This window comes from Lissotriton vulgaris, chromosome 7 (assembly GCF_964263255.1).
Source record: "Lissotriton vulgaris chromosome 7, aLisVul1.2, whole genome shotgun sequence".
Taxonomy (NCBI): Eukaryota; Metazoa; Chordata; class Amphibia; order Caudata; family Salamandridae; genus Lissotriton; species Lissotriton vulgaris.
The window spans coordinates 1,128,890,375-1,128,906,440 of NC_141695.1; positions in this window are offsets into that span (position 1 = coordinate 1,128,890,375).

Sequence of the window (16,066 nt, forward strand, 5' to 3'; positions counted from 1 at the left end):
ATCAACTTCAGTTCAAAGGTAAACCAAGAGTCTGAGTCTACTCAGCTATTTAGAATAGAAAGAGGTGCATTTGTGAAATTCTGCTCTCTGTGGGTATTTGTTGGACTTGTGGCAAGAGTGAAACTCTGAATCCCCCTCGTGATTTTTTTTGCTCTGCCTTTGAGTCTTCTTATCTTGATACGTTCCTCATGAAGCTTACCTTCCTTCTGTCCTTCTCTTTGCCTCTAAAATATAGTTTCTCTTTCACAATCCACTGGCCTTCTTCTAGCCTGCTTCCTGAATGAAAGTCAAAAGTTAGGTGAGCTCAACAAAGCTCCTGCTTACCTATCAGACTAGTGCAGAGAGGCCACAGAGAGTGGACATTCCAGAGGAGAATGCAGACACACCACCCAATTTTGCAATACTTTTATCTTTACTCTGTCATTCTCCTTCCTTTGTTTCTTTCCAACAACAGATTGATGGCAAATGATGTGCAGCTGCTTATTGCCCAGATGAATGTTGGTCTTGCGTTGCAGTATTTTTTGTTGTCAAACCTTTCCCCAAATCTGATTACCCATCTATTCATCAAACCCCTAATCCTCTTCCCCACAGCTGTGTGATTTATTGAGGTGTGGCTCAAATTACACCATGAATGGATCGCACACTTAGTGGGGTCGGATGTTGTGAAAGCAGTTCCAACTTACTGTAGAATCTTCAAAGCAGTAGTCCACACCAGCCCATTACCAACCCGCATATAAAAAAATAAATTATCCATAGTTTTTTAGACATAGAATGAACAATATCAGTTGTCAGTATCATCTTTAAGGCCTTGTGTTGTCTAACCATAAACGCCTAACCTAAGCTTGTCAACTCCAGACTTTGAGTGTATTTTTCATAACTTTAACAAATAATACTGATAGCTCCACATTATCCAAAACTTACTAATATTGTAATTCTTTCTATTTTAGCACAATCAGGCATTCTCATTGTGTCATCATCATCATGTAGTACTCAGGTGGTGTCAATTGTTTGTAAATCTTTTATAATTATTTAACTCACTTACTCATTCTTTCTACTTCCATTTAGTTGCCTATGATGGATAATCAATCAATCATTCAGAACAATCCTACAGCTGGAGCTCATCTGGGTGGAACTGTAAGTGGGACCTTGCTTGTGAAATTGTGATGCATCCCCTGTTATTGCTGCACCTATATTCAGGTAAGATAGACAAATAGTATGGATGTAATTTAACCTAGTAAGAAGTAAATTAAAAGCCACTGTTTTTATCTGGATAGTTCAGACCTTCAACACAATATAGCTTAGATCATCTCGTTATGGCAGCATTCCCATAATGGTCAAGCTATTTAGAGAAGTATTAGCCTAGACTTTATAACTAAGTTCTACGCTATCTCTAGACTTAAGTTACAAGCACATAAACAGGCTGTGTAAAACTATTTGAAGACAGCAGTGCAAAGTTAAAGTAGAAGTAACAACTTCAGGCATAAATGTAGAATATAAAAAATAGTTTGCCCATTTATTTATTTACTAAGCAACCCACCTTCTCCACCCAAACAACATCCAAGAACACCACTCTCCCAAACTCCAAAACTCAAAATGTTCAAGAAAGTCTCTTGACTCGAGTCCCTCTAGAACTCCATTCCCACCCTCTTCACCCAGCCCCAACAAACAACAAATCTCGCCCACCAAAACAAAATATTTAAAAAAGGGTTAAAAGAGGGCATTATGGGCGTTGGTCCGGAGCTGGTCTATGCTCAGCTCCATCGATTTGAGCCTGCCCTCGATATTGTCCAGTCGCTGTAAGATGCGACCCAGCAATGGCTTGTTGCCAATATGGTGGGGGTGGCAGCAGTTGGCTGGCGGCAGCACTGGTGATGGGATGGCCGGGATGCTGGAGTCTGAGGGGAACCAGCTGCACTGTGACCCGGTAGCTGCGCATTGATATCTTCCTCCTATTCCAGGACCACCAGCCACTGCTTTTCCTGCTGGATACACTCTAGCCTTTGCTGCCGCAAACAGGCCCCTATCTCCTGCCTGCCAGGTGGTCCAGCTACATTGAGAGAAACAAAAAAGACAATGTATTTTCTTCTAAAGACTTTTCAACTAACTATAAACAGAGTCAGACACTTTGAGTTAAAAAATAAATGACTTCTCATTGATGAGTATGGTATTATGCATTATTTTGGGGTACAAGTTGTGTGTGGTGCTAAAATAATGAAGCCATGCTCGTTGCTAGACAGCGCCTTTGCTAGTTTGCTAATGGTTGCAGCTGTAGTTGACAATTATCCTAGTCCAATGGCCCTGCTCTTCGCCAAATGCATTTCTCTTTCTACCCTGTCTACAAAGAGCCTGATGAATAATAAATAGGATAGTACGTCAGTCACACACCTCATGTTTGAAATGCAGATATTATTATATTGTTCTGTATGCCGTGAAGTAGACGTTGAGCAAAATGAATCTAATGGACTGCACTACAGGTAAAGGAACGGAATATATAGATTTTATTTGCCACATTTGTCACTGTGTATCCCATATGACAAACTTAATATCAAATCATGCACTTTCTCCCACTTTACTCTGCGGCATAGCCCACCATCACGTTTTCCAACAAATTAATTTGCTGGGCAAGCACCAAGGAAAGAAAACTTTATTTTCTCTACTGCAGGAGGTAGGGTAGAGATATTAGACAGGTAGGGTGGAACTTTTTTATATATAATAAAGGGGGGCACTACACTGATCATCGATTTATCATCTTTGACTTATTCAGTCAGGGTTCACAATGGAAAAATCTGAACAAGTGTAAACTAATCTGTTATGGGAAACCATGATATATGTTCTATAATCACTTCGCATGGGTATCACATGATTAAATGAGGTGCATGCCAAGAATGGCCCACCTCCACTTTCACTCATATACCATTTCCTTTCTTTCATGTATCCATCAAGCCATCAAAGCTCATTATGTGAGAGTTTGCTGAATTGCATATAGAGGAGTCCATAATAACTCAACCACCGCTGTGGCTGGCAAAGCTGAGCTGGTGTTCACCTGACAGTAATTTTAGGACGATGACGAGCAATGCCATGGCTAAAGCTAGTGAGCATAGTAATTGCAAGAAATATGTGACTTACCAGTGCCCATCCCTGCTGCCACTTCTCTCCCTGCAACTGAGCCGTTTCTGTTTCCTCCTGCAGCGGCACTGGAGCCGGCATCACCAATGTTCTGTGTGACTAGAACATAAAACATTACAAATAATTTAGATCCCAGATGCCACCCCCAAATACATCAGCACTACAGCTCAGTTAGCATGCATCTTCCAAATATCACTCTGGGCATTTGATTGGTTGGTTCACAAAGTTAGACAAGCCAGGTGTGGAATAAGGCTCAATGTAAAACCTATGGAGTTTGATTGCAAATGCAAAGCGAGTAGTACCTTTTTTCCATACTTGATGCACAATCATTTGAAACTGGTGATGTACTGTAACTATAAATGAAATATGTGGCACACTACATAAATGGGGGGGTGATCTAAGATGACCATGGCCAATGTCTCATGAACAGAATTGCGTTAGAGCTAGGCATAAGCAGGAAAAGGAGAGCCTTCTGAACAAACATACATTGTGATTTTTTTATTTAAAATACTAGCTTACTTGGGCCTGTTATTTCAATCTTCACAAATCACGTTAGATAGTACCATCATTCCAATAGACAAATAAATACCCCCAGATTCCACGGTTCTACCCTAAGAATCATAAAAGGACTTACTGGGATCTTCAGAGCCTACCAGCTTACCCCAGGTACTCTGAATCATCCCTCTTCTACCCCATGGGTGCTGTTGAAAGAAATTAAGAAGATAAATACACATAGATTAGCGATTCTGTTAATATTCGCCACAAAATGTTCTATGAAAAGCAAACACAGCCACTAAAACAGATCACCTGTAGTACTACTAGTTTTTTTCGACTCAAGTCTATGGACTGTCATTACAGCCATATTCCAAATCTCCTTAACAGAAACTACATTTGGAACTAATGTATTGCAGTTAATTATCTTTGATTTTGTTCTATTACCATTTCTCAACACCCTTCATGAGCCAACTCAGTCTCCCTTTTTTGCAAAGCATAGATGCATACTTCACATAATCACTGCAAATTCAATTAAATAACTGAGTTGTACGAGCTGCATAAACAAAGTCACAGAGAGAGTGTGCTACTCAATGATTCATTATAGTGACAAAATGCAATAGCTTCCAAATTAATCAGCCAAAGCGAATACCAGATGAATGCTATTACGTGGCAACACAAGCCTAGCAGAAACTAGAAATTGGATCACACAACAATATAACAGCATAAACTTTACTAACATTACTTCTGAGGGTGAGCAGCAAGCTATTCTGATTTTTTTTTAGCATTGTTAAACCCAAACACAACAAACAATGAATACTAACCCAGCACCAGAATGTCAATGCCTAGCAGGTCCTATTCCCAGTCGAGAATGTCAACCCATCGGAGCATCAGCTGCTGGGCAGTGCGCCAAACCTGGTTGGTGTGCCGCGCACACCGGGGCACCATCCCCCAGCGCCGTTGATGCTCCCGCAGGGAGTAAACACTACAGGGCCTGCCGCTTGCTGCCAGCATATAGGGCAGGTGGTGCTGCACAAAAAAAACTAGTGCTGCCAACTCCTCCTCTCCAAAGATTGCCCAGGGCTGCACACCTCTGCCATGGTGTTGGATGGGGAAATACATTAAGAAGGGAAACAAAGGGAAAGTATAGAGGAAAGAAATAAGGAAAGAAGGGGAAATAAACTAAGTCGTGAAGTCCCAAAAACATGCAAAAATGTAAACAAAAATGTAAAATAAACACAAAGATGCACACTATTCTAAAAAGTAAAAATTAGGGGTAGAAAAGTAATAAAGGAGGAGGATGACAAAGATAAACACAAGATTAAAAATTAGGCCTAGCACCATAACAGAGATCAGAAAAACAAATTGGGGGCACCCCTGCGGACAACATGGTGCTGTTCGCATGTGATTTAGAATGCAAGCACACTTCAGAACTGCATATTGCCATTCCAGCGTGATTTTGGAGCACACAGACGTACTCTGCATTTCCAACGCAACACGAAGGGGCTGGGCGGCAAACTCCACCAGAATGTGAACTCCGCAGATGAGTTTTTTTGCAACTCCACGGAATTCCGCATAGTGGGACTCCGCAAACTCCACCCACCCCTAAATATTACGTGAAACATCAGGTATATGTACTAGAATAGGGGAGTGAGAAAACTTGCACGTATTGCATGATATTCGCATGAAACGGCTTTTATGTGGCCCGTCATAGTACAGAGTAGTTGCAGCACTTGGTGTGTTATAGGCTCATTCTCTCCATTCCCTCAATGACTCTCAATGACTCTCAATCGTGGTGACTACAGCTCTATGTAAAATAAATTGGCCAGCAGGAAGATCACATTTTTCTGCACAATCTTTAAATAAAACTAATACTCCACCACAGTATATTTCACCTATACGATTAACCCCATAATCAGACCAACTCTCAATTCCTCCCAATGCACCGACATCATACAACTAAGTGGAAAATCAGGTGAATAGGGCACAGGGACACGGGCCCATTGTAAACATCAATGCCAACAATGTTGTATTTCCAAGAGTTCTGGAGAAGCCACAGGTGGCCGTCACTGATGTGCTAAGGGGACTTGCAATACGTTTCACAAAACAGGCAGCAAACCAACTATACCCACAACTGGCTTCATTCTGTTATAAACCCACTGATTTAACCTCTGCAGCAGGGCTGCTATATAGTAAAACTTAAGATCAGTTACATTTGAACCACCCTCCTCTGAAGGGCGCTGCAATTTATCCAAGGCTACTCTATGCCTACCCGCATCCAGAATTGAACAGCCAGCGAGGCACTAGCAGCGATAGTGCAGAAAAAAAATAGAGCAATCTTAGCAACATCACCATTTTAGCCACCGCTATTATGCCAGCTGCAAGTAAAGGCAATGTATCCAAAACGATTCACTTTTTTGTAGTGCTCCAATAGCTGCTCCTACATTACCATTCAGTAGGTCTTGCTGACTTTGGTATATTTCAACTCCTAAATATTTAACTCCTTAACTGCTCCGAACGTTCCGTGCGAGTGCGGAACGTTCTAGTGAGCGGGCGGGGCCACGACAGCCAACGGACGTGCGCAGCGCTACAAAGGTAGTGCACGCGACGGCCGTTGGCCGTCAGAAGCAGCCATGAGGTTAAGGCAAGTGGAGCTCCATGCAAGCCCACGCAGATTCTGAAGAAAAAAGGTAGCTTCTACACTGAGTGGAAACATCTGGGATTTCTGAAAATTGAGGTGCAGGCCAGAGACAGTCCCAAACCGCTCCAATAAAAGTATTGCACCTGCCCACTCTAACATCTCTTAGGAAGAGTAACATGTCATAGCAAATAACGTTAAATAATGGGATAGCCCTCTAACCTCTAGTCCATGATAAAATTCTCCACTGCAAGCACAACAGGCAAAGGTTCCATTGCAATGGCAAATTATAGTGGTGAAATTGGTCGTCCTTGTCCAGTTCCATACCCCACATCATAAGGCTCAGATATGTTTCTTCCTGAGTGAACCTGTGCCTTGGGGCCCATATAAAGGAGCTCAATCCAGCAAACAAAATAGGACCCCAGCCCATTTTAGCTATTACCTGATACAAGAATTCCCAACTCAAACTATCAAGGACTTTACAAAATCGATTGCCATGACAGCTGCCAAATGTTTATTGCAAATCGTCTCAGTCAGCAGTGAGATGAGCATCTTAATATTTAGCTCAGTGTTACACTCTGGAATTAAATCCACTTAATCCCTATGAATCAAAAAAGGCATATAGGGCTGAAGGCGAGCCCCTAAAATTTGATTTAGAATTTGATAGCCCATATTGAGCCTGTGGGTTCTGACATCTGTCGAAGGGTACCACAGCTTCAAGAGTGGGATGAATAGAGCCTTACATGTGGACTCTGGTGGGTAACCTGCTTCCTGAGCAGCAGAGTAAAGTTGTACAAGTTTTGGAGCCAAGCTATCTCTATATGCTGCAAAACCTCTACTGGCAGGCCATCAACTCCAGGAAACGTCCCTTGAGCCAAACTTATATTTGCTGCCTTTACCTCTTGCATGGTTATATCACCCCCCTCTCCCCCCCCCCCAAAAAAGCTTCTGCATCCTCTTGTGAAAGTACTTGTAGTTGGCTGACTGCCAGAAACTCATCAATGGCCCGAGAAGGCAACCTAGGAGTAGCTGCATAGAGGAAGTATAGTACTCACAAAATCAAACTTGTGTTTATGGCCGCTTGGCTATATAGGGGTTCACCTGTGTCTGAGTCTAGCTCCAAGCTTAAGATTTCACTGATATTTGGTTTGATAAGCCACGCTAAAATTTAACCAGTTTTATTACACTCAGGATGGACCGTAGTCTGATATTTCCCATAATCAAAACAACAGAGTCTGTCAACTTGGGCAGCCAGTAATTCCCTACCCTCTAGCAAAGTAGGATTACCTGGTCTCCACTGCTCAAGATCCCGGAGTAATTTTTCCTGAGATTCTACTTCAACTTCTAATGTTTTACTCACCCCAACCATTTCTGCAATACAGAAACCCCTAAATACTGGTTTAAAAGCAACCCACTCAATTAACGGGGATTAAGCCGTCCCAGCATTATCTGCAAAATAAGCAGTTATAGCCCCTCCAATATTGTTTTTAAATTTGAATGCAGGTATGCTTGCATTACCAATCAGGGAGGCTAATACTGGATTATGATCCAAACTGGTTCGCATAATATTCAATAATATAAACTGCAATGGGAACTGTTTGGGAGCACAAAAAGGTGTCTAGACAAACAAGAAGTTTGTGAAAACCACAATGAAAAGCGTAATCTCATGTCCCAGGGTGAAGTCTCCTCCAAGAATCCACTGGCCTCCAGTGCTGCTGTCATTCATAAAAAGTAAAAGATTATCAGAATACCAAGGAGACTCCCAGCGGTGGGTGTAAATGGTAAAACATCCCTGGTCTGCATCATTGCATCTGCGACGTGCGAGGCCGGGGGAGGGCGTATGTATGCAGAAAAACTAGAGTGCTGACTCGTGACCCCATCTTGGGGATGCAGGTACTCCAGTGAGCATGTGTGGGACGGACATACCCTCCAGGGGCGGGAGGACTCCTCCCGTCAGACCACCTACTAAACAGAGGGGATGAGAATCCTGTATTGGATTAATTTGTGGTGTCGGCATGGCGCCGATCATGGAATATTAATAGAGGCAGATAGGGAAGAAGAAATTCCTAAACAATGTACTTTATACATGGAGGTAGTTGTTAATGTTTCTAAGCCTCTCAAGCACTGCCCTAAGGTTTTGCCTCGTGACTCATATGTACTACTATTAAACCCCGTGCCCATGCACCGCTGTCCAGTGTTACACTTGTTGGCTTGAACTGGGGTGGCTGTTTTTACATAAACCAGTGATAGTGAAAAAGGCCCGGGGAATAAACCTGAATACATAGAGCTCCTCACACCATCTCATTCAAAGGGCGAGTGGACTAATGGGGGCATAATAATCATAGGTGCTGCTCCAAAGAGAGGTAGAATCATAGTTCTGAAAGGGCAACATATCAATGGAGGTGTACATTGTGTGCCCAGATCATTGTCATAGTCCCCGAACAGAGAAACATTGTAGGAGAGGGTTATCCATGGTGTCTCATAGGTTATTCGGAGTATTCAAGGGTATGTAGTCATTCAGGCCCTGGATATGGCTTCGGACACTGTACATCCATTTCTGCTCCCTTTTAAAAAAGAGCATTTTCTGGGTTACAGGTGGTGGCAGTGATATTGGATTTGTCCAGGACAGTCCAGAATATGTCCTCGGCTGAATGTTTCTTCACTTTGTAGTGGGTCATGAGGCGACTCATCGTCCTTTGACATCTGATGGTGGATCTATGCTCCATTATCCTAACTTTCACCCTCCGTGTGGTCATACTGATATAGAAAAGGTTACATGGGCATTTTAGCATGTATATAACATTGGTGGAGTTACAGTTGGTATGCCTCTGTTGGTCCCATGGGTGGGTGAGTCCGATGTCCACTGTTTTAGTGTTTGCAGTAAGGTGGCAAACATTGCATGTCCCTCACCTTGTGTGCCCTGTTACTGGCAGGAGGCCCCATTTATACTCCTTCTCTGTGGTCATTGCAGGTGTAGTGGAAGTGTTCCTGGGTCTGGTGTGTACCAGCAGATCCCCTATGTTCTGGCTCCTTTTGAAGGAGAACAAGGGTTTTTCAAGGTGTAAGCCATTGGAGTTGAGGATTCTCCAGTTACGTAGAACGACCCTCTTCATGTTATTGGAGGCAGTGTTAAATGTGGTTACAGATATCTTTTTGTCGGTAGGGGGTTTCTCCACAGTTTCCAAAAGTGCCTCTTGATTGCAGTTAGCCTTTCTCTTCTGAGCCCTCTTCACAGTCCTGCCGGGGTACTTCCTTTGCAGGAGTTTTTCCTTCAGATTGTTGGCTTCTGATTTAAAATCCCAGGTGCTGGAAAAATTTCTGCATAGGCACATGAACTGTCCCACCAGTAGGTTCTCCCTTAAGTATTTGGGGTGGAAGCTCTCGAAATACAGGAGACTGTTCCTGTCCGTCAGATTGTGGAACACCTTAGTCTGTTGACCCCCCCTGCAGGGGAAAATTACAAAAAATCCAGGAAGGGAAAATTCTCCGTTCAGATGGTTGAAGTAAAATGTAGTAGGGGGTTTTGGTTGTTCAACCACTCCGAAAAATCTTGAACGAACTGGGTATCCCCCTTTCAGATCAAAAAGACATCATCAATATAGCGTCTCCACACCTTGATGTTTTTACTCCAGAGGCTCCCGGGGGTGAAGATGTATTGGTCCTCAAAGGCTGCCATATCCCCGCTAGACTGGGGGCAAAAACGCTCCCCATGGATGTCCCATTTGTTTGGTTGTAGTAGGTCCCCTGGAACTCAAAAAAGTTCTTTGTTGCGCTATTTCAGCAAGGTGTAAAATAAATGGCCTAGTGGTACAGAAATCCCAATCAAGGGTAAATAGAATCTCCTCCACTACATGTAGCGTCTCTCTCTGGGGTATGTTAGTGTACAGGGACTCCACGTCTAGGCTCACCAGGAACTCTTTTTCTGGATCAAAATTCAGGTCCTTCAAAAGTATTAGCACTTCACTGGTATCTTTAAGATAGGCTGTGCTGTTTTGTACCACTGGTTTTAAGAAAAAATCACAAAATTGTGAAAGTAGCTCCAGAAGCGAACCTATGCCTGATACTATGGGACTACCAGGGGGAGGTCTTATCGGCTTGTGCACCTTGGGGATGATTCTTGTCCCCCCTGTTTAGTAGGTAGTCCGTCGGGAAAACTCATCCTGCTCCTGTAGCGTATGTCTGTCCTGCAGATGCACACTGGGGTACCTGCTTCCCCAAGATGGGGTCACGAGTCAGTGCTCTAGTTTCTCCTTATACTTTCTCCCTTCCCCGGCCACTCAGGTCGCAGACGCAATGACGCAAACCAGAGCAGGGATGTATAACTCTGGCAGTGACTGCGCTTTGCATTGAAACTGCATGGCACCGGGAGGAACAAGTCGTCCGACACAGGTCACCTTGACGAAGTAAGTTTGGTATTTCTAAATTTCTCCACGGAGATCTGAGAGGGCTTCATTTGAGCATTATTGCACATAGCGAACGGACTCAGCCCCATTACCCACTTGGTGCTTTGATCCCAGCTGCACTTATCTCCTGGTGCAAGCCTGAGCCGGGTCGGTTATCTGAAAGATCGCTTAAACAATGTTCCTTTTTCTTAACTTTTCATGTTCTATCCCTGTGTCCCGCAGAGTGTGATTATAGAGAGCTGTCCTCGCTCCCCCGCCAGTTTGAGTTTTGATTTTTAATGAAGTCCGTAAGATCTGCTGCGTGCATCTTTCCCCAAGCAGTGATGCCTGGTTTTACCTTGGGTAATTTGAAAGAGTAAATGAGTGCCCATCATGCGCTCGTATGGGATGTCCATCATTATTATATGCACCGCAGGGCCTTATTAATTACAGCATTGGCCTTTGTCGGTTTTGCGATGCTCGTAAGGAATCGCTGTTTTGATCGGGTTGGTGAACACCACTTTGGATGTTTGGGTGGGTTTATTCACAGAGAGCACTGCACTGAATTTTTGATATCTGTTTTTATTGACTCTTTTACAGGTTTCCCTCAGAGAGTAAGTTATTCTGCCACATTTTCTCTGAGCATTTACTCAGAAGGATATCTCCCCTCTACCCTTGGATCAATAAGGGAGTGTTTGTACCCCGGTGATCTTTCTTTTGTGAGTCCTGATAAAAGTCGGGATATATTAGTTTGACGGCAGAAACATGTCACGTTATTGCAGAGTGGAGGGGTAGGGGACTCAATATAGCCATCCATACCACTAGCCACTGGTCTCTAAGTGACCTTTTTATTCTGGACAGGGAATCCAATATTAAAGTTGGATTTGGAATTTCCTGTGGCCACTTTTAAATTGTTGTTTCTGCACCTTTGTTCACTTGTGATCCCATATTGTTTCTATTTACATGTTGTATTGTTGTCTTCCATACTGCATTGGTCTGCACGGAGGTGTGTTAGCAGCCCTATGATGAAGCATGACATGATTTCTGTGTGCGAGGGCAGTTTTAACACCCTTGTGTGTTTCCCCCAAATTTAGATCACAGCGATCATTAGCACGAAGCCCCCCTTCTACTTGTGTGTGTAAGTTGTTTCAGGAGATCGAAGTGGGACGTTAGTTCCTCCTACCCTTTATATTTTGTGTGTGGTGACAGTATATTGAAGACCTGCTGGGGGCATCAAATACTCGAGAGGCTTGACAACTGCACTAATACACTGTATAACCACTTAGCTGAGAATGGATATAAAATTTACCCTAGTAATTTGGAGTACTGTTTGAAAGAAGTATTGTATCTTGGTTATCACATTGGCAAAGAAGTGTTGCAGGAGAGAAGCTTAGCGATTTTGCAACTGAAACAGCCAACCACCGAGAAAGAGGTCAGGATCGTTTTGGGAATGATGGGCTACCGTCACCAGTAGATAACAATGATTTCTCTATTAGCCAAGACCATACAGAGGCTGACACACAATGATGTGTTAGATCCAGTTCCTTGGGACAATGATTGTTGGTTGCCTTCCAGGAGTTCAAAGAAAGCATCTGCCTGATTTTAACAATGCTTTCTCAATATTTTGCAGTGACCAGGAGAGTTGCGTTCTTTCAGTACTTATACAAACACATGGAAATGCATGAATACCTGTAGCATACTTCTCTGTTACTTTAGATCCACTAACGGCAGCTTTGCCCATATGTCTTAAATCAGAGTCAACAGAGAAAGGTCATGTATACCAGCACGCTCATGTATACCAGTTTTCATCCTAAAAGTCTTATCACTAATCTTCCGTACTCACACTTTCTTCGGATCAAGAGGATAGGTGCCAATGAAGAAATTTTTGAAAAACAACTTGATGCCCGTCGAAGCAGATTTGAGCAAAGAGGCTATCCGCAAGAAATTGTTGATCAAAGTATTGACAGACTCGACATAAAAGACCGACAATCATTATTGTCCACCACCACCAAGGCATCCAGTAAAGCGATCACTTTTGTGTCCAAGTACTCTACTACATCAGATCAGATCAAAAAGATCATCCTCAAAAGATGGAAGTTGCTCCAAAATGAAAATGATTTCAAAGGCATTTTTTCAGAGAAACCTATATTTGCATACACAAGGGGCAGAAATCTGATGGATATTGTTTGAACACCTAAAAGGAATGAGAACATCTTGACTTATAAAGGCACAACAAAATGTCTTAATTGCATTCATTGGAATAATATCATCACGGGTATCACCTTAGTACATCCCACATCTGGCAAAAGAATTCAAATCAAACATTCGGCAGACTGTAACAGCACCAACATAGTCTATTGCCTTAAATGCCAGTGTGGGAAACTATACATTGGCAAGAAAGAACGTAAGTTCAAAATTAGACTTACAGAACATAAAAGCAACATCCGATCCCACAACAAAAGTACATCGATTGCGAATCACTGGGATGAACATAAACATAACATTGCCCAACTAAGAGCACAAATCAGTGAAGTAGTGTAGAAAAAAGAGGGACAAGATAACTCCTCGAAACTTCTCCAACGTGAAATATTCTGGATAGAATATTTATCAACAGCCATACCGAAAGGTCTTAATGACAGAGTAGATTACAGTTGTTTTCTATGAATAAGTAATCTAGAATCCCATTGCCCTTAACACATGGGGCCCGATGTAGATCACAAATACCGGACGGTAACGGCAGAATTCGGCCGTTACCAACCGGTATTTGGTGATTGAGATGTAGGGGCCATTATTTCACAGAATCGGTAAATTTACCGAATCGGTAAATTTACCGATTCTGTAAAATACAGAATCACTAATTTTACCGATTTGGTAAATCCTAGATGTAGGTAGCACTGTTTACAGTGCTACAGGCCTTCAGAATTCGGTATTTTATCACCCAATACAATTGGGTGGTAAAATACCGAATTCAGGTGTACATGCACATCTGTGCATGTACACCTGTGCCATGTGACACACAGACATGCCTTTAGGGCATGTATGTGTGCCACATGGCACACAAGCCCGGAATTGGGGTGCTACAGGGTGTCAAAGTGACACCCCATTCACCCTTGCAGGATTCGGTATTTACCGATTCGGTACATACCGAATCGGTATTTCCCATTGATTCCTATGGGCTTCAAGGCCCATAGGAATCAATAGAAAATACCGATTCGGTATTTACCGAATCGGTAAATACCAAATTCTAAAATAAGAATTACCTACATCTGCCCCCTTCCTATTTACTTACTCTTAAATTCCGAATCGGTATGATTCGGTATTTAAGAGTAGGTAAATAGGAATTACCTACATCAGGCCCATGGTGTTGTAACCACAAGCATTCAAATTATTCACATACTTTAGAGACTTACATTTTAACAGTGTTTTTTGTCTGATGTAATGTTTATTTTCAACTCACACTAAACCACTATTATACACTAAGGTAATCCGGGACAAATCATTTTAGTAGGGCGAATACTCCACCTGCTACAATACAGAAGTTACACCACATATAGACTGTGTGTGCAATCTAAGTTTTTTATAAATCAAGAATTGATTATGTTTACATGGATGTAACTTTACGCATATTATTGATATTGTGAATATATTGTGATATTGGTCTATGTAGGATGACTGTGGTATAGGCATTTGTCTGAAATGTCATTATGTTCACAAGTATGTAAATTTAAGTACATCATTTATACTGTGCATACATAGCTCTATATTGATTTATGCATGATGTCCTTGGTATAAGTCATTTTTGTGCAACCATTAACAACGTGATCAATATCTTATCTTCACCATTTGTCATGCTAATATATAGCCTGTTCTTATCTGTGAAACGTATTCATGTGAAGAACTATGATATATATACACTACGTTTGTCTGTAGCTACTCCGGTCTCGACTATGTCATGTGGGAGAATGTGAACTTAAATATGTACTTTGCCGTCTCTAAAACGGTACACTTTGTAAACAACTTTGACATCGTTTTTGGCATTATAACATTCGGTGTTACTCAACTGCATTCCTGAGACTACATTAGGCATTAGTTTACCATCAAACTACGTTTGCCAACAGGCATAGCTACAACGAATCCCACGTTGGCCCGCGTACTATTTCGGCATATTTGTATGGTATCTCTCCGCGGGTACCGCGTTAGCATTCCGATGGAAGACTTCAGCAGGACAACATGTTTACATATATAACCTCTATCAGGTACGCACCGGGAGATTTTAGGTGGAACATTTTTGGGTTAGTGGTCCTTAAAATAGCCATTTAGAAGACGTTCTTTTTTCGTTCCTTTATCGTTTTTCCACAGAGATAGTTGAGAAGCATATTATCGTTTGGGTTGTGTTGATTCTACGATGTTGATCGTCGGCTTTACAGCCATTAGCCACAGTTTTGCGATGCAGGTTTAACTTTATGACTACCCACTGCATATAAGGTATGAGAGGTGTTGACATTGTAAATATGTGTGTTTAGCTTAAAATAGACGATCCTTACCATTACTTGTTCATTCACAGATATCGCCTAATCCCGCAGCCATAGTACTAATTGACAGACATCCAGTTGTGTAAGACTATAATTATTCGCAATAACGTCGATACGTTACTGTATGTGTGCCTTTTCTTATTTAGGATCGCATTAGAACACGACTTACCTAGATTATTACTGATGCATTTTTTACTGTTTCTACAGCACCCAAACAGTGTGAAGATTGTTTATTTCCATTCCTAGAAGTTGGGCAATTTCTGAAGCTATCAGTTGTTGAGCTAGTTGCTTATTGGAACATCGAGCATTTAGGTAGGCTCCTGATTTTTGTAATGATCTCCTAGAGACCGTAGCATACTCATATGTGTGTCCTACCAGTGTACTTTGAGGGTCTTCAGCTCTCTTAGCTATAACTCGACATAGTGAAATTTATCGTGATATGCCTATTCACATGTAGTAATAAGTTGCTCCCCCGCTCTTAGTAGTGGTTAGTTCTGGATTGCAATCTTGTGTTACTATAATACAAATTTATTAGATCAGACATTGTTGACATTGTGTTAACTAGAGCCAGCTTTGATAAGTAGAGGTGGACTAGTCATTTAGTCATTTAGTCATTTATGTAGCATGATAGATTTATAGGTTTAATGTATAGTCTCTATGGCAGTTTAGATATAGGCCAGTGTGAATAACAAATGTTCATCATTCAAGGTTACCACACTTCCAGTATTTTGCTAGACCAGCATGTTACACATGACGCTAGAATCCCCCTACGAGTGTCTATCATTCATTTATTTATTTGCTGTATATCTGTATTATCAATCATGTATATGTATAGATTTATTAGTGAAAAATAAAACACGCTGGCAACAAATAAACACTGGCAAGTTCAGGTGACA